General features: G+C 49.7%; 1 protein-coding gene and 1 non-coding gene across 2 annotated transcripts in view; one reads left to right on the top strand and one right to left on the bottom strand.

Annotated features, from left to right (window-relative positions):
• LOC115650666 (zinc finger protein 501-like) overlaps positions 1–21,218 on the top strand; it is a 1,041,190-nt gene that overhangs the window by 488,264 nt on the left and 531,708 nt on the right. The window lies entirely within an intron of this gene.
• On the bottom strand, positions 19,487–19,580 carry TRNAI-UAU. The gene is made up of 2 exons: positions 19,543–19,580; positions 19,487–19,522 (listed from the first exon to the last, which is right to left on the bottom strand). It is a non-coding gene; the product is annotated as a tRNA-Ile (tRNA).

The following is a 21,218-nucleotide window of genomic DNA, read 5'->3' as shown; positions in this document are numbered from 1 at the left end:
GAAAAGAGAAGACTGAGAGGGGACCTGATAGCAGTTTTCAGGTATCTAAAAGGGTGTCATCAGGAGGAGGGAGAAAACTTGTTCACCTTAGCCTCCAATGATAGAACAAGAAGCAATGGGCTTAAACTGCAGCAAGGGAGATTTAGGTTGGACATTAGGAAAAAGTTCCTAACTGTCAGGGTAGTTAAACACTGGAATAGATTGCCTAGGGAAGTTGTGGAATCTCCATCTCTGGAGATATTTAAGAGTAGGTTAGATAAATGTCTATTAGGGATGGTCTAGACAGTATTTGGTCCTGCCATGAGGGCAGGGGACTGGACTCGATGACCTCTCGAGGTCCTTTCCAGTTCTAGAGTCTATGAGTCTATAATTCCCACTCTTTTATCTGTATAAATAAGATAGTTTGTGTCTTGCATGGTGCTCACATTATCTGGATGTTATTAGCAGAGCGCTGTGCTAATAAAACAGAGTGGTCTGACAAACTGTGAGTCCTGAGTCTAACTTTGACAATTTGGAGGTTCCACCGAGATGGCAACCGTCTTCACTGGGGCCGTGTGATTCTTGACCATTTTTGTAGGATGACCAGGGCAGTCGGCACCTGGGCATTTGGCCCGAGTGGTCCTCCACTAGGGTGGAAAGGCGCACGACCACAGTGAAGTCTACGCCATCGAACCTGTTGGTTCCCACTCTGTTCTGGTAGGGATCCCAGGATCTAACATCAGGAATCTGGTCAGGTAATTATTTCTGTGTTTTGACCGGACTGAGGACTGTCCTATCTCTGTGTCTATCTATCCTCTTGTGGAGTGTTTGAGTCTGGGTGCCATCTCTGTCCGGGGATCGGCCGACCAAGGGGTTCCTGTCCCTGCGGTCTGAGTGAATGGAATCTGCACAATCACAGCCGCACTGCACTTTGGGTGAAACCCCTGGTGTGAAAGCAAGGGCAATTGAAGCAGTAGCTTGTGGGCTCCTTTTGTGTGTTGCACCAGGCATCGCTCTGACGAACCCAGATTTCCTTCTTGTGTGATTGGTGTGTGAAGTCCTCCTGTATTGGTAACCAGATGTCTAAGTCAGGATAGTTCCCTAAACAAACGCCAGCTCATTTTATATATTTAGGATGGGTCCGGACTCCTGTAAAAAGGGTCCAGACTCCCGTAAATTTCTGGAAAAATGGTCTAGGCTAACTCAGGGGGATCCCAAAACTCAGTGGCCACTGTTAAAATCTTGGAACAAAGACCGAGTGGACATCTTAAAGGACAAACTCAGCCAACCTAAAACTAAATTGGCTAAAGGAGAGGTTAATTGTTTCATGCAGTGGTGGCAAGAGGCAAATCATAGGTGGACAAAATCAAAACTTGTCTCTCTCAGTTATTCAAATAATAAGTTAAAAGCTTTATTAAAAGCCTCCTCTCCCACCACTAGACTAAGCGCTCCCCTTTACCCTGTTCTCCAAACCCCGGATCGATCAAACCCCCTTCATACTCCCATCTCATTGTAAAAAGGACAAAAAGGCCCTAGTTCTGTTCCCCTTTGTTGTCTGCCTCAAAAACTGATTCTTTAGTGTTCCACTACCAATTCAGCAAGGAGAGTGGGCTCCTCAACTAGCCCCCACCCTTCCTGGTCCCTTTCCTTGAACATTTCTTTCAAAATTGTGAAATGACCACAATATCACTCACAAACGGTTCATTGGAAAAAGCAGGATCGGGCCCAGACAAGCAGGCAAGCAACAGATAAAGAAACAGGTTGAAAGCCCTAAGGGAACAGTGTCAGGAGTAAGAAAAGCAGTAAGTGCAGGCAAGAACCCCTGGAACAATACTTAAAATGGTGAAATCTGAGGTGATAAAGATGTCATTTTGGGATATAAACAAGTGATTTAAGGAAAGAGAGTGTAAAGTTAACTCTACAGAGGCTGGAGAGGATTAAGCAGTTAAACTTTGTGAACATGTTAAAAAAGGACCATGTTAAAGAGAGAGAATTCTTGGTTTCTTTGCAGCCATTCTGAAGGGAAAATGGGCCCTTTTCCAGAAGAATGCCTGTAAATAATCCAAATATATATACAGCTATGTAAAAACAAAGCAATGTTAAGGAAAAGAAAATGTGTATGTATCTATTTGTCTGTGAAAATATGTAAAGTTCTAAGACTAAACCAGCACATCTGGTTTGTAAAACTCCTGTTTTGTAGGTGTAAGATAAATTTATTTTGTTTTTGTTTTCAATGCCACTACAAATTCATTTGACTCTTTAATTCAAAGTTGCAAAACTGACAGACCTTTTTGCAAGACACAGGTAATTAGTGGTGTTTGGCTTTCGGATTTAGCATTTAACCCTTAAGGGGTAACTTGATTCTTTACAAAATTAAAATGTTTTTAAATAAAGACCAAGTCATGGCTGCAATAGGGCAGTCAAAATCAGGAGAATAGGTAGAGATTCTGGAGTCTTCTTGTTTGGTTGGTTTTTTTTTTTTTTGTAACAATAGCAGATAAGAGCTGTAATGAAAGAATAAGAAATTAACAGTGACCCTCTAAACCAACAGCAGAGGTGAGGTGCACAAAACAAAAAGAAGCAGTGTTAAAAACACTGAGCCTTAAAATGGCTCTGTGTAATCAGACTGTCACTTTGATAAGGGTACATGAAAATTCTGTAAGAACAAAAGAAACAGTTATACCTTATGTAAAAATTGATATGGTTAATGTTTTTAAAAAGTTATAGTACAGAAGGAATGTGCATTTTCCCTAGGACATGTGCAGTGTATATTGTAGAAAGGGGTAAAAGAAATGCAAATGAAATGCGCTGCTGAATTAAAATCCTATTAGGGCTCCGAAAAGAGCCGCAATAGGCTGTGTTTTCTTTTTCAGATCCCTTTGTGTTAAGACAGAGTCTCTGAGCTCTGCTGATGGCTTTGAATCCAAAAGCCAAGCCTGTGTTGATGCAAATTACCTAACTGATAAAGAAAGGTGAGAACTGCCAGCACAAAAGAAGCTGCAAATAAAGAACATACCTGGTCAGCAAACAAATTGCCTACATAAAAGGCATGGTATAACAAGATATCTTTAATAGATTTGATGCTAATGTTACTGTCAATATTAAACATTAAAATAACTTTAATGTTAGTAAGTACCCCTGTAACAACTTATAGTGTGTATGATTTTTGGAAAAATCCTTTAAAGTAATATGGTAATGATGCTTCTCAGCTATTACCTATGAATAAAGTTAAAGCTTAACACAGCAGGAAAAACATTACAAACTTGGTCTGCTATATAAGAGGAAAAACTTGAGGTACACCACCTCATAAATTTAATAACTAAACAGTGGAATAATTTCCGCATAACCCTTAAAAAGTAGAATCTATTAAAACCTGGCCTGCCTATAGAACAAAAAAACACAAGAAAATATGGGGGTAATTCTTCTGTTTTGCCTGCAATCAGAAAGGGTATTTGTAAAAGAAAGGAATCTTTTAATTGATAATCAATGCCACCCAAAAAGGGGTAGAAAAATGTTATTTTTTTCTTTCAGATAATCCAAAGTACTGTATAATGGGCTATGTGTATGTGTTAATTCTTGGAAAAAAGTATTTAAAAAGTGTTAGCCACCCACCAGAAGACAAATGTTAATGTACTGTAAGTACTGTGTTTACCAATAATCACATTTACTATTTGCACAACAACAACAAAAGAGTCTCAGCTTACTGTAAACACTGATTTAGTTGAGTTCTCTATCAATCTTGGCATTGAATGGCAAACAGTTGCCAATCATCTGTTAAAAGGTAAAAAGGTAACATCTAGTTCCTAAAAAAAAAAAAAGTGTAGAAAACTGGACCATTCATATTATACAAGCAAATGGGGACATGTTAAGAATTGCCACTGCGGAAAAACATAACAGCTTACCATTGGTATAACATATTTTCTGGATGGTCTCCCACAACTATTGGCATACTAATGTTACTACCCCTAATTGTTTTTGGTTTTAAATTGTATGTATTTAATTGAAATGTTTAAAATGTGCTGGTGGATAAAACAAATGTATGCAAAGCTAAAGCCACAGGCGCAAATCACCTCCCAGTATTTTCTATTACGTGGACTAAATAAGAAGTGACACTGGCGATTAATAATCTTAATGTCAAAAGGGGGGTATATAGGAACAGGATTTTATAATGTCCCATAACAATTAAAGTATAATTTGATTTCATCCTGCTAGTCACCTTTTTAAATAGCAGAAAGAAATGACCCCCTGGGACTATAAGTTTCTGTTTTCCCATATGCATTACAAATTGGGCCCTCTCTAACACTTTGTTTTAAGATTTAGGTAGTAAGAGACAGGATTCTCTATTGTGTCTATGTTAAGTAAATTAGAGAAACATTGAAGGCCTGGGTCTCAATGTAAATTGTCTTGGTTATTAATTGTAAAACTTAGCAAGGTTTAATTTGCAATGCTTTTTTGCCCGATATAAAATACTACTGTTTGTATTCTCAATCTATTTGTGTGAATGAGGAATGTATGCATCAGGAAAAGATAAAGGTTTGAAGGCCATTGCTATAGCCAGAGTCAAGGAAGAAGTAGTAAAGAGACTTAAAGAACATCAAAGAATCACCAGGCACTGCTTACTACCCCGATGGCTGTTAAACTGTCTAGCATCTCAGAGTGGATACATGCTTCGCCGTGTAAAAATGCACCACCCCCAGTGAACCAATCATCACCTCAGGACCACGCAGAGTCAATTGTGACTCCAGAAGAAGACGTAGAGGAACAGCCTGCAATACCTTACAATCTACATTCTCATAAGAGTTGCCAGAAGCAGACGGCAACCTAAAGCAAGGCCCAAGAAGAAGCAGTAGTGAGCCTAGCGCCTGCTGCCTGGTGGACATAAAACTGTGATTGCGGTTTCCTCAGTTGAGGTTGTCAGAATCAGAAGGGCCCTGCCTCCAACATGTGCCTCTGGTGGTGCCTGTTCCTCGACTGCTGGTGTCTTAAGGTCTGGTGAGTCCACAATGACAATTCTTTTATCCAGCAGCAAGTGTGGATAGCTCAGACCCTTATTATTTCTAAATGCTGGGTCTACAGCCACATCCCAACCCACTCTCAAACTGGTGTTCCTGTCCTGGCTATCCCACTCAATTCCCCAGACCTCACTGGAGGACCTTGTCCGTTTAACACAATATGGAACAGTAATGACACCTGGGAAGAGGCTATTGGCAGTTCCTTTATACCACTTGGGGGAGTAATACACCAGGCAAAAAGGCTCCTGAGGTTACAAGCAGTAATTAAAATAATGGCAAATAAAACCAGAGAAAGTTTAAGAGCCCTGGCCAAAGAAACAGGGGCGATCCGACAGGTGGCCCTCCAGAACCGCCAGGCATTGGACATAGTGCTGGCGGCCAAAGGAGGGACCTGTGCTCTCATTGGAAAACAATGTTGTCTGTTTATACCTGACGATACCAATGAGGTAATAGATCACGCTAGCCACTTAGAACAAATCGCACATCTTCCCCAAGTAGGGCCGAGTTCTTTATGGAAGTGGCTAAGTAACCTGTTCAATTTCTCTGGCATAGGAAACTGGTTGTTTCAGGGATCCCTAACTATCCTGTTTGGAATCTTAGTGATTTTTGTATGCTTTCAGTTAATCTCCTGTTGTATCCAGAATTGTGTCACCCAGGTGACTGCCCCAAAACAGAGTGCTAATATGATGATTTTTAATATCGCTGATGAACAAAGAGATAAGGAACGATTAATTTGTGGAACCCAATAATTGTTGGCCATGGCATGCGCTTGACCAAAAGGAGGGATTGTGAAAGTAGAATGAATTATATTGTGAAAATAGAAAGGGTTAAAGAAATGCTGTCTGTACCTTTAAGCAAAATTGTTGGAATGCTGCAATCCAAGTGTCAGGAATACAGACATTAACATAGAACAGTTGCACCATTTAAGGGCAATTGGTGAAATATTAGCCTTAGGCCTTGGCTACACTCACACTTTACAGCGCTGCAACTGGGGTGTGAAAAAACACCCCCTGAGCGCTGCAAAATACAGCACTGTAAAGCGTCAGTGTAATCAGGGCAGCAGCGCTGGGAGCGCGGCTCCCAGCGCTGCACGCTACACCCGTAAGGGATGTGGTTTACAAGCAGCGCTGGTGAGCTCTCCCAGCGCTGTCGCTCCGACTACACTCACACTTCAAAGCGCTGCCCCGGCAGCGCTCCCGCAGTGCTGCCGGGGCAGCGCTTTGAAATTCCAAATGTAGCCATACCCTTAGATTGATAAGAGTTAGTAAGGAAGTAGGATATGCATGCTGTACCCCAGGTGAATTTTACTGTTTTGCTTTCTTTGTCCCTTTGTCTAATTCCCGCTCTTTTATCTGTATAAATAAGATAGTTTGTGTCTTGCATGGTGCTCACATTATCTGGATGTTATTAGCAGAGCGCTGTGCTAATAAAACAGAGTGGTCTGACAAACTGTGAGTCCTGAGTCTAACTTTGACATTGGCTACATGGGGAAAAACCACACTGCTCTGTTACATATTTCCCCAGGTTATGGCTGAATACAGGGTTTGGAATTACTTCAGGGAAATATTTTGTTTCCAAACAGACTCTATATACCAAATGATGATGCTAATATGCTCCCCCTGCGCCCCTCCCCCATTACTCCAGGATCTGAGCATCTTCCTAATTTGCAGGGTAGTTCTCCTCCCAGGCTCGTGTGAGGGCAGGAAGCATCACCAGCCCCATTTCCCGCACAGGAGAACTGAGGCCCAGAGAGGCTGAGTGATGTGCCCAAGGGCACTTAGGAAGTCTGTGGCAGATCAAAGGATGTTTCTGCCTCCCCCTCCTGGGTCTGGCCTGCTCCTGGGTCACTGGTTGGTGCAGGGGCGGGAACTTGGGGGAAGGGGCAATGTGAGGGCAGGGGAGGGCTGTATTGGGGAGGGGCAATGTGGGAGTGGGGATTCAGGGGAAGGGGCAGAGTGAGGGTGGGGTATTGGGGAAAAGGGGCAATGCGAGGGCGGTGCCTTGGAGGAAGGGGCAGGGCAGGGGCAGGACTTTAGGGAAAGGGGCGGGGATTAGGGGGAACAGGCAATGTGAGGCGGGGACCTCGGAGGTAGGGGCAGCATGAGGGCAGGACCTCAGAGGAAGGGGGAGCAGGGGCAGGGCTTTAGGGGAAGGAGCAGAGCGAGGGGGGGCTCGGGGAATGAGGAGGATTAATTCAGTTCAGTGGCAGGTTTGTCTGTGAGTGACACTGTTACTGCAGTGGGTGTTTACAGCCGAGCTCACCTGAGGGAGGAGGAAGGGGCTGTATGGCTGGGGACAGCGGGAGTTAGGGGAGCTGACAAGTAGCCAGTAACAAGGCTCATCAGACACACACAGAAACTAGCTCACACCTTGGGGGGGGGGTTTAAGCCCAGCAAACAAGGGGCACTGGGAACATCCCCGCGGTGCAGACAAATGTATAAAGTCACCGGACAGAGACAGACCCGGCACTAAACTGCCCCGCACACAGGGCCGGCTCCAGGCCCCAGCGCGCCAAGTGCGCGCTTGGGGCGGCATGCCGTTGGGGGCGCTCTGCTGGTCATCGGGAGGGCGGCAGGCAGCTCCGGTGGCCCTCCTGCAGACGTGCCTGCGGAGGGTCCGCTGGTCCTGCGGGACCAGCCAGCAGCAGAGTGCCCCCTGCGGCATGCCACCATGCTTGGGGCGGCGAAAGGGCTAGGGGCCCTGACTGCAGCCCAGAGCTCCTGAGCTCAAGCGATCTGCCAGCCTCAGCCTCCCCAGGAGCTGGGATCACAGGCACCAGCCACGGTGCCCGGCTGGTTTTGCTGTCTGGCAGCTCAAGCTTTAAACTGTGCTTGTGAGCTCTGTGCCTTGGCCAGACGGGGACAGCCTGGAACTAGGTAATGCTCCTGCTTCCCCTGCCCCCGTCTCATGTCGGGCTGCAGGTGCTGCTGTCCTCCCAGATAAGATCCTGGATGTTTCGGTGCCCCCACCCCCTGTCCAGGAAGCCAGATGTCCGGATGCCTCTGCTCCCCATACAGAATCCTGGATGTGTGGGTGTCCATCCTCTGCAGAGGATCCCGGAGTGTGGATGCCCTTGTCCCCTCCTACAAGATCCTGGGTGTGTGGGTGCCACTCTCTCCCCATAGAAGATTTCGGGTATGTGGCTGGGTGCCCTTACAGCATCCCTGGTGCACGGGGGCCTCCCTCCAACCCAACTCAGCGTCCCTAGGGTGTGAGTGCTCCCATCCCCCGATACAGGCGGGGGTGGGGGGGGAGGGACGGCTTTAGGCCTATTCCACCAATTCCCCCGAATCGGGCCCCGTGCCCAGTGAGAATCCCTTCCCTCGCTAGGGAATTTTTACTCACCTGGCAATGCTCTGGGTCTTCGGCGGCACTTCGGCAGCTGGTTCTTCGCTCACTCTGAGTCTTCAGCGGTGGGTCCTTCAGTGCCGCCAAGGACCTGGAGCGAGTGAAGGACCCGTCGCCAAAGTTCCACCGAACATTCGGAGCACCGTCCGGTGAGTACAAGCCCCACATGTTTTTTTACATGTGTTGTTTTTTTAGTCATCCCTGCCGGGACCCATCAAAACTGTTCGAATTGGGCCCCGCACTTCCTAAAGCCGGCCCTGGCGGGGGCGGGAGGGGGAATAACTGGCTCTCACTCTCCTGCCCCGGCAGTGCTACAGCAGCTGTTCACAGGGGCAGCAATCCCACTGTCAACCTGCAGCTTTAACCTGCTCCAGGGGTGACCTACTTCACCCCTCCTTTGGGAACCTGGGGACCCTGAACTTCCCAGAATCACCTTATTGACTCCAACCTTAGCACAGACACTGCTCAGCATGGCAGGGTGCAGCCCTGAATTCAGTCAGATCGCCTCAGCCTCCTACTGCACAGCAAGGATTGTACGCAAGAGCCTTTGTGCCCCGCGTGTCCAGCCAGGTCCGTCCCAGCGCCAGCTTTCAACTCTGCTTGTGAGCTCCCCTCTCCGGACAGACGGGAACAGCACTAAGGGTCTGTAATCTAAACGCTGTTTGCATTCGACCCTTCAGATGGCAGATTATAACCCACAGACAGTTATCTGAGTGCAGCCAAATCCTTCCCCAAACTAAACATTTAAGCAGAAGCTCCCTTGGAAAGATCAGGATTTTTGCCTTTAAAAACAAGGAAAATGTGCATTGTTCTGTTCTGTTTACAGCGAGAGACTGAAGAAGCTCCATTGATTTCATTGACTGGCGGTTAAGAGGCGATTTAATCACTGTTTTAAATAAGTTTTACAAATTCTCAGAGGGGGAAATATGTGATTTTAAAGGGTTTTTTAATTCATCAGAGGAAGATTGAACAAGACCCCATTGGCCTGCAGTCGATGTCACAAAATCCCAACTGGAAATGACCATTTTATAACTGTGAGGTTGATTATCTAGTGGAACAAGCTCCGCAAGGGAGGTGGTAAATTCCCCATCACTTGCAGTTTGTAAATCAACACTGCAGCTCTTGCTGCAAGATACCTGGTATGTGGGTGTCCCTGTTCCATGTTTCGGGATCCCTGGTACATGGTGCCTCCCTCCCACCAGTTCAGGATCCCCACAATAGGTGCTCCCATCCCCCCATACAGCCTCTGTGGGGGAGGGGGGGTCTATAAAAAGAGACCATGTCTCACCATCTTGGCCAGGCTACGCTGCAGAGGCTATTCACAGGCACAATCCCACTGCTGATCAGCACAGGAGTTTGACCTGCTCCGTTTCCGACCTGGGCCGGTTCACCCCTCCTTAGGCAACCTGGGGACCCCAAGCTTCCCAGGGATAACCATATTGATGCCGAACTTAGTACGGACACCCGATCGGCACAGCTCACTGCAGCCCAGAACTCCTGAGCTCAAGCGATCCACCGGCCTCAGCCTCCCTAGGAGTTGGGATGACAGGCACCAGCCACAATGCCCAGCTGACTTTACCTACTACCAGCTCCAGTTTTAACCTCTGCTTGTGAATAATGTGGCCAGATGGGGGCAGCCTGGAACTGTGCTAATGTTCCTGCCCTGTAGAGGATCTCAGATGTGTGGGCTTCGCTATTCTCCCAGATAAGGTCCTGGATGTTTCGGTGCCCTCTTGCCCCTGTTCAGGAGCCCAGGTGTCTGGGTGTCCATATCTGTCCATACAGAGTCCTGATTGACTGTGCCTCGATGGAGCACCCTGGGTGTGCGGGTGCCTCTATCTCCCCCCCATACAGGATCCTGGCTGTGTGGGTGCCTGTGATATTATCTGATAAAATATGACTATGTAGATCATTGTTGCTACCACTGTTATATAATCACAACAAATATTGTCCAAAGTGTGGCATGTAAGATGTCTATGGAAAGGTTATCATAGAATCATAGAATATCAGGGCTGGAAGGTACCTCAGGAGGTCATCTAGTCCAACCCCCTGCTCAAAGCAGGACCAGCACCAACTAAATCATTCCAGCCAGGGCTGTTCTTCTCATTAAGAATGGTGCAATGGAGCATATGGGTATATCCCCCACCCCATGAACTAGCTCCCATGTGTGCTACCCCTGCCCCCCTCCAGGCTCTGTGGTGTGTGGGTGTCACTGTTCCCCTTTTCAAGATCTGTGTGGCGGGGGGGTGTCCCTCCCCCCAAGTCAGGATCCCCATCGTGTGGGTGCTCCCATCGCCACCTCCAGGGTCTGTGGGGGTGGGGGGGTGTATAAAAAGAGACTGTGTCTCACTGTCTTGCCCAGGCTACACTGCAGTGGCTATTCACAGGCAGCATCCCACTACTGATCGGCATAGGAGTTTTGACCTGCTCCATTTCTGACCTGGGCCAGTTCACCCCTCCTTAGGCAACCTGGGGACCCCAAGCTTCCCAGGGATCACCATATTGATGCCAAACTTAGTACAGATACTTGACCAGCACAGCCCACTGCAGCCCAGAACTCCTGAGCTCAAGCGATCTGCCAGCCTCAGCCTCCCTGGGAGCTGGGATCACAGGCACCAGCCACAGTGCCCAGCTGGTTCCATGCTCTCTCACTTCCAACTTCAGCCTCCAGTAGAGGATCCCAGCTATGTTAGTGTCTGTGTTTCCCCTTTTCAAGATCCCTGTTGCATGGGTGCATCCCTCCCCCACAATTCAGGATCCTCATCGAGTGAGCGGGGCTGGGGCTGGGGCTCGGGCAGGAGTGGGGCAAGGGTGTTTGGTTTGTGTGATTACTGTTATTTCTACATTGTCTTTCAGGTAGATCCTGGATTGTGCTTAAATTGAAAAAGTGATCTTCAAAATGTTGCAGACCACTGATGTAGCTGTTACTGTTCTCCAGAGTGTAGGGAACTTGGCATTTAGCCATGAAAGCAACAGGGTGGTTTGCCCATTAGGTCTCTAATGTCTTCTCTGCTCTTCAGCATTTTAAGACTGGTTACAGGCACTAGCTGTGAAACATTAGTCTCACAAGGTCTTTTAACATAAAGTGTGTTGTCAGGTAATGACACAGCATAACCATAACGGTTTCTAGCACATAGCGAGTTCCCAACATATTTAAGGGTTTTCCCAAAAGCTCATGCACATTGTACATTTTTATAGTTTTTAGTATCAGAAACAAAAGTCACAAAAGTTAACAGCAATAATATTATCATCAAATCTATCACATGTACATTTACAAGTATTTTTGTCGCATCACATCTTTGGCTCAATGTCATTGAGGTTTGGCATTTAATGGTTAACCTATGGCTTCTATTAGCAGGATAAAGTTTTTCCCTTCCTCCCTGTATTAGAGGGTCAAAATCTGAACTCTTATGTGTAACAATCCATTGGCTGGTTAGGTGCTTTATACACAGAAACTTCTCAGTGTAGACAAGGCCCTCAATAGAACCTTCACATGAAAGTCCCATCAGGTGTGGATGGTTATCTTCTAAGGTCCATTGTGAGTTAAGTATTCCTGAATGGGCCATTTAACTTCAATGGTCCCTTCAAGATGTGCAGGCTAAATACCTTCTGGGTGTTACCACAGGAGCAAACATTTGAAATACAGGTACAGAGTTAATATTCATAACTTCAGATACAAACGTGATACATGCATACAAGTAGCATAATCATAATGCACATATCATCAAATTTGTGGTGATCATGGGAGGTCCTGGACTATTGGAAAAAGGCAAATATAGTGGCCATATTTTAAAAAGGTAAGAAACACAATCCGGGGAACTACAGACCAGTTAGCCTCACTTCAGTCCCTGGCAAAATCATGGAGCAGGTCCTCAAGCAATCCATTTTAAAGCACTTGGAGGTGAGGAAGATGATCGAGAACAGTCAACATGGATTCACCAAGGACAAGTCATGCCTGACCAACCTGACTGCCTTCTATGAGGAGAAAACTGGATTTGTGGATATAGGGAAAGCAGTGGATGTGATATAGCTTCACTTTAGCAAAGCTTTTGATATGATCTCCCACAGTATTCTTCCCAGCAAGTTTTAAAAAGTATGGATTGGATGAATGGACTATAAGGTAGATAGAAAGCTGGCTAGATTGTCAGACTCAATGGGTAGTGATCAATGGCTTGATGTCTAGTTGGCAGCTGGTAGCAAGCAGAGTGCCCCAGGGCTGGGCCCGGTTTTGTTCAACATCTTTATCAGTGATCTGGATGATGGGATTAATTGCACCCTCAGCAAGTTCGCAGATGACACTGATGTGATAGATATGCTGGAGGATAGGGATAGAGTCCAGAGTAACCTAGACAAATTGGAGGATTGGGCCAAAAGAAATCTTATGAGGTTCAACAAGGACAATTGCGGAGTCCTGCACTTAGGACGGAAGAATCCCATGCACTGCTGTAGGCTAGAGACCTATTGGCTAAGCATCAGTTGTGCAAAAAAGGACCTGGGGGATTACAGTGGATGAGAAGCTGGATATGAGTCAGCAGTGTGCCCTTGTTGCCAAGAAGGCCAACGGCATATTGGGCTGTATTAGTAGGAACATTGTCAGCAGATTGAGAGAAGTGATGATTCCCCTCTATTTGGCACTGGTGAGGCCACATCTGGAGTACTGCATCCAGTTTTGGTCCCTCGGCTACAGAAGGGATGTAGACAAATTGGAGAGAGTCCAGCAGAGGGCAACGAAAATTATCAGGGGACTGGGGCAAATGACTTATGAGAGGAGGCTTAGGGAACTGGGCTTATTTAGTCTGCAGAAGAGAAGACTGAGGGGGGATTTGATAGCAGCCTTCAACTACCTGAAGGGGGCTCCAAAGAGGATGGATCGAGACTGTTCTCAATGGTTCCTGATGACAGAACAAGGAGTAATGGTCTCAAGTTGCAGTGGGGGAGGTCTGGGTTGGATATTAGGAAACACTCTCTCACGAGGAGAGTGATGAAGCACTGGAATGGGTTACCTAGGGAGGTGGTGGAATCTCCATCCTTAGAGATTTTTAAGACCCAGCTTGACAAAGCCCTGACTGGAATGATTTAGTTGCTATTGGTCCTGCTTTGAGCAGGGGATTGGACCTGATGACCTCCTGAGGTCCCTTCCAACTCTGATATTCTACAATTCTATGATAACCTTTCCATAGACATCTTACATGCCACACATTGGACAATATTTGTTGTGATTATATAACAGTGGTAGCAACAATGATCTACATAGTCATATTTTATCAGATAATATCACAGGCACCCGCACAGCCAGGATCCTGTATTGGGTGGGGGATAGAGGCACCTGCACACGCAGGGTGCTGTACAGAGGCACAGGCAATAAGGACTCTGTATGGACAGATATGGACACCCAGACACCTGGGCTCCTGAACAGGGGCAAGAGGGCACCAAAACATCCAGGATCTTATCTGGGAGGATAGCGAAGCCCACACATCTGAGATGCTCTACAGGAGCAGGAACATTAGCTCAATTCCAGGCTGCCCCCATCTGGCCACATTATTCACAAGCAGAGGATAAAACTAGAACTGGTAGTAAGTAAAGTCAGCCGGGCATTGTGGCTGGTGCCTGTCATCCCAGCTCCTAGGGAGGCTGAGGCCGGCGGATCACTTGAGCTCAGGAGTTATGGACTGCAGTGGGCTGTGCCAATCGGATGTCTACACCAAGTTCAGTATCAATATGGTGATCCCTGGGAAGCTTGGGGTCCCCAGGTTGCCTATGAAGGGGTGAATTCGCCCAGGGTGAAAACGGAGCAGGTCAAAACTCTCGTGCCGATCAGTAGTGGGATGGTGCCTGTGAATAGCCCCTGCAGTGTAGCCTGGGTGAGACACAGTCTCTTTCTATACACCCTCCCCCGCAGATACTGTATGGGGGGATGGGAGCACCCATTGTGGGGATCCTGAACTGGTGGGAGGGAGGCACCATGTGCCAGGGATCCCGAAACACGGAACAGGGACACCCACACACCAGGTATCTTGCAGCAAGAGCTGCAGTGTTGATTTACAAACTGCAAGTGATGGTGAATTTACCACCTCCCTTGCAGAGCTTGTTCCACTAGATAATCAGCCTCATGGTTAAAAAATGGTCATTTCCAGTTGGGATTTTGTGACATTGACTGAAAGCCAATGAGGTCTTGTTCAGTCTTCCTCTGATGAATTAAAGACCCTTTAAAATCACATATTCCCCCCTCTGGGAATTTGTAAAACTTATTTAAAACAGTGATTAAATCGCCTCCTAACCGCCAGTCAATGAAATCAATGGAGCTTCTTCAGTCTCTCGCTGTAAACAGAACAGAACAATGCACATTTTCCTTGTTTTTAAAGGCAAAAATCCTGATCTTTCCAAGGGAGCTTCTGCTTGAATGTTTAGTTTGAGGAAGGATTTGGCTGCACTCAGAGAACTGTCCGTGGGTTATAATCTGCAATCTGAAGGGTCGAATGCAAACAGCGTTTAGATTACAGACCCTTAGTGCTGCTCCCGTCTGTCTGGAGAGGGGAGCTCACAAGCAGAGTTGAAAGCTGGAGCTGGGACGGACCTGGCTGGAAACGCAGGGCACAAAGGCTCTTGCGTATAATCCTTGCTGTGCAGTAGGAGGCTGAGGCAATCTGACGGAATTGAGGGCTGCACCCTGCCATGCTGAGCAGTGTCTGTGCTAAGGTTGGAGTCAATAAGGTGATTCTGGGAAGCTCGGGGTCCCTAGGTTCCCAAAGGAGAGGTGAAGTAGGTCACCCCTGGAGCAGGTTAAAGCTGCAGGTTGACAGTGGGATTGCTGCCCCTGTGAACAGCTGCTGTAGCACCGCCGGGGCAGGAGAGTGAGAGCTAGTTATACCCCCCCCCCCCGTCCCTGCCTGTATCGGGGGATGGGAGTACTCACACCCTGGGGACCCTGAGTTGGGGTGGAGGGAGGTCCTCGTGCACCAGGGATGCTGTAAGGGTGAACAGTGGTGCCCACTCACCCACCTGAGGTCTTCTATGGGGAGAGAGTGGCACCCACACACCCAGGATCTTGTAGTGGGGGACAAGGGCATCCGCACTCCGGGATCCTCTGCAAAGGACGGACACCCACACATCCAGGATTCTGTATGTGGAGCAGAGGCATTCGGACATCTGGCTTCCTGGACCGGGGGGTGGAGGCACCGAAACATCCGGGATCTTCTCTGGGAGGACAGCGGCGCCTGCAGCCCGACATGAGACAGGGGCGGGGGAAGCAGGAGCATTACCTAGTTCCAGGCTGTCCCCGTTTGGCCAAGGCACATAGCTCACAGAGTTTAAAGCTCGAGCTGCCAGACAGCAAAACCAGCCGGGTACTGTGGCTGGTGCCTGTGATCTCAGCTCCTGGGGAGGCTGAGGCTGGTGGATCGCTTGAGCTCAGGAGCTCTGGGCTGCAGTCAGGGCTGGCTCTAGCCATTTCGCTGCCCCAAGCATGACGGCACGCTGCGGGCGGTGCTCTGCCACTCGCCGGTCCAGCGGACCCTCTGCAGGCACGCCTGCGGGAGGGACACCGGAGCCACCTACCGGCGACCGGCAGAGCGCCCCCAGCAGCATGCTGCCCCAAGCATGCGCTTGGCGCACTGGGGCCTGGAGCCGACCCTATGTGCGGGGCAGTTTAGTGCCAGGTCCGTCTCTGTCCGGTGACTTTATACATTTGTCTGCACCGCAGGGATATTCCCTGCGCCCTTTGTTTGCTGGGGCTTAACCCCTCGCCGTCTAGGTGTGAGCTGGTTTCTGTGTGTGTCTGATGAGCCTTGTAACTGGCTACTTGCTCCCCTAACTCCCGCTGTCCCCAGCCATATAGCCCCTTCCTGCTCCCTCAGGTGAGCTCGGCTTTAAACACCCACTGCAGTAACAGTGTCACCCACAGACAAACCTGCCACTGAACTGAATTAATCCTCCTCATTCCCTGAGCCCCCCCTCACTCCGTTCCTTCCCCCAAAGCCTACCTCTGCCCCTCATTCCTCTGAGGTCCTGCCCTCACGCTGCCCCTACCCCCAAGGTCCCCTCCTCACATTGCCTGTTCCCCCTAATCCCCGCCCCTTTTGCTAAAGTCCTGCTCCTGCCCCGCCCCTTCCTCCAAGGCACCGCCCTCACATTGCCCCTTTTCCCCAATTCCCCACCCTCACTTTGCCCCTTCCCCGGAATCCCGACTCCCGCATTGCCCCTCCCCAATACAGCCCTCCCCTGCCCTCACATTGCCCCTTCTCCCAAGTTCCCGCCCCTGCACCAACCAGTGACCCAGGAGCAGCCAGACCTGGGAGGGGGGAGGCAGAAACATGCTTTGCCGGCCACAGACTTCCCAAGTGTCCTTAGGCACATCACTCAGCCTCTCTGGGCCTCAGTTCTCCTGTGCGGGAAATGGGGCTGGTTTTGCATCCCGCCCTCACACGAGCCTGGGAGGAGAACTACCCTGCAAATTAGGAAGATGCTCAGATCCTCGAGTAATGGGGGATGGGCGCAGGGGGAGCATATTAGCACCATCATTTGGTATATGGAGTCTGTTTGGAAACAAAATTTCTCTCTGAAGTCATTCCAAACCCTGTATTCAGCCATAACCTTGGTAAATATGTAACGGAGCAGTTTGGTTTTTCCCCATGTAGCCAGCACCAACCTGGCACCACCCCCAGCTCTGCCCCTTTCCTGCCACTGTGACGCCATCTCACCTCCTGACCATGGCTGGGCACCCCCAGCCCCTCGTAGCAGGGGCTGTGTAGGGGGGTCTCCTTGCAACCATGAGTGGATGTCTGATGGGTGCTGTCACCTCCGCCAAAGACCCCCAAGAAACTCACTAGCTTCCTCCACATGGAGGAGGGGCTCCTACTTTTTGACTTGGTGGAGGGGGAGATTCCGTGATGTCAGAGCCTGTGGGAGGAGGGGTTCTAATCACAAGTCTGGAGTGGCAGGGCAACCCCCTCCCCCAGTCAGATTCTGCTAGGGGGCTGGGCTGGGATCTCTAGGGAGGGGGAGACAGGAAAAAACAGTTGTCACTATGGAACCCAGGCGTCCTGGCTCCCAGTCCCCCTGCTCTCACCTCTAGACCCCCCTCTGCTCCCAGAGCCAGGGATAGAACCCAACCTCCACCCTGCTCTGACCATTAGACCCCACTCCCCTTTTAGGCTTGCTGCCTCATCTATCCACCCAGCCCACCTGTCCATCCCTTTGCTGCAGGTTTCTGGGGTGTCACCCCTGCTCTGCATTCCCCCAGTGCAGCCGAAGACCTTTCCTCCCCACAACCACATTTCCTCTCCCCCCTTGTGCTGGATCATCTGCTTGGCCCCCCACCGCCTCTTGGGATGTGCTGTGCGGCGTGACTGGGGATTGTGCAATGGCTTAGCACCAGACAATGCAGAATGTAAACCACAGGCCCTGCCCTGCACCACCCCACTGGAGCTGCTTTCCAGGTGCATTGGAGCCCAGCGCCCTGCACCTGTGCCCTCCTGCCCCACAAGGGGCGAGCTGCAGTCCCCACCACATTCCGCAGAGGGAGAAGGGTCAAGCCAACCAGCCCATTTAGGATGGGGGAATCAACACCCTTTTTTCTGCATAGCCACTGGCCATCAGCAGGATTCCTCCTCTTCCTCCTCCTGTGCCTCAGTGCGACTAAATCTCTGCACCTAGACAGCCAGTTCATCCGCTGCACCTCAATCCCCCATGCCTAAGCCTCCCTGCCAAAGTCCTGCACCTGGCCCCATAGAATTAAGTCTCACATGTCGGTGGGAACTCGACTTCTTGTGCCCAGAGAGTCTTAGCCTCCCTCAGTAGATGACCTGAGTCTGAGAAACATAGTGTCCGTCTTCTCCAAAGAAGTACTTGGAGAGATTTTTCTTATGTGACCACGTGGCCTAATGGATACGGTGTTTGACTTTGGATCAGGCCATTAAGGGTTTGAGTCTCTTCATGGTTGGTTTTATGCAGTTTTACCTTTGTGCTGAAAGTCCTGCTCCTTCAGGGCTGGAACCTCTTCTTGGCCACTCTGGCCAATGCTCTAGCTTCAGCTAGAGCCCCGGGGGGGGGGTTGGGGGTCACAAGGGCTGGGGCATGAGCCCCAGGTGCTTCCAGTCTAGCCTTTGCCATTCCTGACTTGCCAAAGAAAATGGGCGGCTGCCCGGGCTAGCGTGTGGAGCATTTTCCCTCCGTCCCTGTGCTTGAGGGGGCTTGCTACATAGCGCCTTGGGAGCCTGGGTGTTTCTCTGCTTCTTGCCAGCTGGGGAAAGCCGCTTGGGGTGAAATCTGCCCCACTGCCAAAGTGAGCACCTTGAGTGGGAACGGTTAGAGGCCCCACCAGGGGGCTGGCCCTGCTTTCCTACTGTCCTCTGATGTTGGCCACAGAGCATCAGCAGCTGCCCCGCATGCTGATCTGCGGGTGGCCTTCAGTGGGTGTTTGGCATGGCAGGGAGCAGGCTGGCTAGGGGTCTTTGTCGCTGTCTGTTGGCCATGCATAGGCATGGTCCTCCCCTCCTCTGAACAGCCAGAGTTAGTCTGCGCTTGAAAAGAAAGACACAGGAGACTCAAGACAAGAGGGTGAGAAAGATGCTATGAAGACAGCACACACTACAGGGACACTGCCTGATTAAGGGATGTGGAGGCACCAAATTGCCCATTTTTCCTGGTGCCCTACGCAGCTGCCTACTGCTCCAGCAGCCAGCCCAATCTCCTGGCTGGCTGAGCTGGCCAGGAAAGCTGCCCCGCTCCACCTCTTCCCCCACCTGCTCCACCCCTTCCCCTGAGCTACAGCCTGGTGAACTGCAGGAGAGTCAGGTGCACCCCTGCACTGTGGAATGACCTGGACCCAGCCTGCTCTGCTCCACCAGCACCCCTGGTGAGTGTTGAGGGGCATTCCCCCCCCCCCCACCCCACAAGTTTCAAGGCTGGATCACTCCACTTCCCACCACCACATGAGTGTGGGGTCAGGCCTGCCCTGCAATTACCCAGTGGCAGGAAGTGGAGTGACCTGAGTCTGGTTGGGCAGAAAGGATTGTAGATTCTGACCTGCACTCTAGAGAGGAGATAATAAGTGAAGGGGGCATTTTTGACTCCTCTCCTTCTCAGGGCTAGAATTCTACGTTCCACAGGGCCAAATGAGGGGGTGACACCACTTGGTTAATAGAAACCAGGGCTCCAGGTGAGGTTTGAACTCACAACCTCAGCATAGCTCCTCTCAGCACTGCTCTATAAGTGCTGTGCGCTAACCAATTGTGCCACTGGAGCACCTGTTAATTGCTATTTTCCCAGACTCCTAGGTTGATGAAGGGAAGGAGTGACCCCAAAACATTCTCAGTGGAGTTGAACGCGAGTAGCGACAAGTGTTGGTACTTGGTGGGGTGGATTCCTCTTAAGGATTCCAGGCACCATTTGACCCTTTTGTTCTTCTCTGTATAATAATAGAGCTAGTTAAGACTCAATGTAGACTCTTGCTGCAGACCAACAGATCTGAAATCACTGATAACCAGGTCTAAGCATTAGTCCTGCTTTGGGACAGTGTCTGTCATACAAGAAACTGCCCAGTCTGCACTAGCAGTGAGGCCCCCTCACTAACAGCTGAAATCAGAGAGAGCTGTGTGAAGTGCAGGGCCCCAGAGGTGCTTTAACAGGGGGGAATAACACCCCAGGACTTTTAAAAATGGGAGGGCTCTGCCTTACCACTTTGTGATGACTGTAAGGGCAAGTGAGGGTGGGGAGGGGGCAGAGAGCAGTAAGCAGGAGGCAGGGTCTTGGGGGAGGAGGCAGCATAGGAGTGGACCTTGGGGAGAAAGGGTGGTGCAGGGGCATGTTCTGGATTGGAAGGGATGGGGCTACTGTTTGGGCTCTGGTAGCCGCTATTTTAGGGAACCTGCTCAACTCCTGGTGGGACCACAATATGTCCCAGAGGAGAGAGGGTGGCCAGCAGAGCGGTGACAGGCTGGAACGGCAAGTGACTAGCAATGTGGCCAGACAGCAGAGGGAGAAAGGGGCTTTCCCCCTGGGAGGTGAGAGATGAACTCTGGGTTTTCATTGACCCAGAACAGCAGCTGTGAGTGAGGTGCAGTGAAGGGAGGGGTGCATCCAAAGAGCTTTTGGTGTCTGGATTTAAGAGCCAGAGGCAAAAGGCCACTGCCCAGCACGCTGTGGGTGGGTGTTTTGCTCATAGTGTTATGAATCCTGATTGTGGTGTTTTCCCAAGTTAATACAAGGTGATTTTCCTCCTTTTTATTAAAGTTTCTTTTCTACACTCAGTGCGTGTGAGTGGGGAAAGTATCACATCTTAGAAGCACCCAGTGTCCAGGATTAGTTTCCCCAGGTTACTGGGTGGGGGCTTAAGCAGATTGTGTGTTGTGTTGTTGAAGAGGAGCCCCAACCACCCAAACAGGGAATTTTAACTTCAACCTTCAGAGTAAGAGCCAGAGGTGCTGCCAGCTGAGCTAACCAGGCCGCCTAAACGTATTAACTCCTTTCACTGCAAGAGCAAACACCGGGTACTTCTGTGCTTCTCAGCATCTGGGAAAAAGCCTCTTGGGGAAATATCTCCTGCCCCACCACCAAAAGGAGCCCCTTGAGTGGGAACGGTCAGAGGCCCCACTGGGGGGCTGGCCCTGCTTTCCAACCACCTTGTGATGCTGGCCACAGAACGAATGCTGGTCTGTGGGTGGCCTTCAGTGGGGGTTTGGCATGGCAGGGAGCAGGCTGGCCTGGTGTCTTTGTGGCTGTCTGCTGGTCACGCAAAGACATGGTTCTCCCCTCCTCTTGCTCTACCCTTGGTTGCTCTCTGGCTTTTAAGACTTCCCTTGAAGCTGTCAGCACCAGCTGCCTCTGCTCTAGGTGCCCAGAGCAGGAAAGGTGTGTTGGGCTCCAGTCTGGGACTCTTCCTCC

This window comes from Gopherus evgoodei, chromosome 4 (assembly GCF_007399415.2).
Source record: "Gopherus evgoodei ecotype Sinaloan lineage chromosome 4, rGopEvg1_v1.p, whole genome shotgun sequence".
NCBI lineage: Eukaryota > Metazoa > Chordata > Testudines > Testudinidae > Gopherus > Gopherus evgoodei.
The sequence above is the reverse complement of the archived record's forward strand: the minus strand, read 5'-3'. Positions and strand labels throughout refer to the sequence as shown.